Here is a 2,500-nt window from a genome sequence, read left to right on the forward strand (position 1 = left end):
ACAGAGGCCCGGGAGCGTGCTGTCGTGGCATTGCCGGCGGGAGACAACACGCGCCACCTACGGTGACCGGCAGCTCCAACGCCAGCGCCACAGAAGGACAAAAGCCCCACTTGGGTGCCGAAGCGAACTCTCCCAGCACAGCGCACGCGCCAACACGTCCGCACAGCTGCGATACAAACCACCTGCGAGAACCGCAGAGGCGACCGAGCAGCAGACGGCGTCGCGGCGCCGAGCGCCGGGCGGCGGCGCATCCTCAGCGCACACAGTCCTCAATCGGACCAGCACACTGCAGATGTCCACCGCGCTTCGCACCGGGCCCGCGAGGACCTACTTTGGCCGCACGGCGCCGCGTGCAGGGTGCGCCGGCGCGCAGCTGCGCCGCCTGCCGCCTCCGTCGGCCGGCGCGCCTGCCACTGGCCGCCCCCACCAGCCGGCTGTAGCGCGTGCGCCCACGCACCGCGCGGCCAGCACGCCGGGAGGCCCCCCCTCACCGGCCGGGGACGGTCCCACCCAGCCACCGCCGCGTATCGCTTCACACCCAGATGCCATTCACGTTCGTGGGCATGGTGGGTATCGCTGGAACAACCGGTTGGTAGCTCAACCGATCGTCGCCATCACTGATTCACCTCTAGCGAGAACAACCGCACCACAACGGTTTACCAGTTGTTCATTTGCGTAACGTCACCAGCAAACGTAGGCGTCCATCGCCATTTGCAAATTCAACGATTGTTGCATGCCTGTGTCAGGTGTCACGACACACTATGTCTGCCCACATACACGCAACAACATGTGCACGCTTCGCGAACACGTGGAAGGTGGCCCCCGTACGTATGCGATGTCCATTGCGCGAACGACTGTCAACCGGCCTCTGTCGCATGTCGCAGATGTGGAACGCAGTGCACCATGCTATCACGGTGTGTGAGAAGAGACGACTACGTCTGACAACACGCGCCACTACATCAACAGACGGCTCATGCTGATCGCCATCCAGGGCATACCACACTGCAATCCAGCTCTTATAGGGAGACGACACGTAGCTGAGTGCACAACATTTGGACCGCATGGTTCGCCGTTGTTGGCGCAGTCGTTGTACGGTCACATGTACCACGATGTATCATTCAGTACATGAGGACCAATGTGCAGTACAGTGTGTGATTTGGACGTACAACATCAGCGGACAGTTGACACAGGCCGTACCACAGCGTAGGCTAAGTGCTTCGCCATGCGAATGCCAATGAACAACTGCAAATGCCAATGAACAACTGCAAAGGGCATTGAGCATGTACGTCCTGCTGCCATCCACATTACAGTGTATAGCTGCAAGGTGTTTAACATGAAGCGATACACTGGGGACCGGGCAGTGCGAGTAGCAAACTATATTGCGGGGGTTGCAGTTAGGCAACACTACACTAATTTAACGCGTCGTATGACAATTACAGAGCAGGTTAAGGCCCAACGTGTGTTGGGTTAAGGCCCAACGTGTGTTGGGTTAAGGCCCAACGTGTGTTGGGTTAAGGCCCAACGTGTGTTGGGTTAAGGCCCAACGTGTGTTGGGTTAAGGCCCAACGTGTGTTGGGTTAAGGCCCAACGTGTGTTGGGTTAAGGCCCAACGTGTGTTGGGTTAAGGCCCAACGTGTGTTGGGTTAAGGCCCAACGTGTGTTGGGTTAAGGCCCAACGTGTGTTGGGTTAAGGCCCAACGTGTGTTGGGTTAAGGCCCAACGTGTGTTGGGTTAAGGCCCAACGTGTGTTGGGTTAAGGCCCAACGTGTGTTGGGTTAAGGCCCAACGTGTGTTGGGTTAAGGCCCAACATAGGTTGGGTTAAGGCCCAACATAGGTTGGGTTAAGGCCCAACATAGGTTGGGTTAAGGCGCAACATAGGTTGGGTTAAGGCGCAACATAGGTTGGGTTAAGGCGCAACATAGGTTGGGTTAAGGCGCAACATAGGTTGGGTTAAGGCGCAACATAGGTTGGGTTAAGGCGCAACATAGGTTGGGTTAAGGCGCAACATAGGTTAGGTTAAGGCGCAACATAGGTTAGGTTAAGGCGCAACATAGGTTAGGTTAAGGCGCAACATAGGTTAGGTTAAGGCGCAACATAGGTTAGGTTAAGGCGCAACATAGGTTAGGTTAAGGCGCAACATAGGTTAGGTTAAGGCGCAACATAGGTTAGGTTAAGGCGCAACATAGGTTAGGTTAAGGCGCAACATAGGTTAGGTTAAGGCGCAACATAGGTTAGGTTAAGGCGCAACATAGGTTAGGTTAAGGCGCAACATAGGTTAGGTTAAGGCGCAACATAGGTTAGGTTAAGGCGCAACATAGGTTAGGTTAAGGCGCAACATAGGTTAGGTTAAGGCGCAACATAGGTTAGGTTAAGGCGCAACATAGGTTAGGTTAAGGCGCAACATAGGTTAGGTTAAGGCGCAACATAGGTTAGGTTAAGGCGCAACATAGGTTAGGTTAAGGCGCAACATAGGTTAGGTTAAGGCGCAACATAGGTTAG

Source organism: Schistocerca serialis, unplaced genomic scaffold (assembly GCF_023864345.2).
Source record: "Schistocerca serialis cubense isolate TAMUIC-IGC-003099 unplaced genomic scaffold, iqSchSeri2.2 HiC_scaffold_483, whole genome shotgun sequence".
In the NCBI taxonomy this organism is placed as follows: domain Eukaryota; kingdom Metazoa; phylum Arthropoda; class Insecta; order Orthoptera; family Acrididae; genus Schistocerca; species Schistocerca serialis.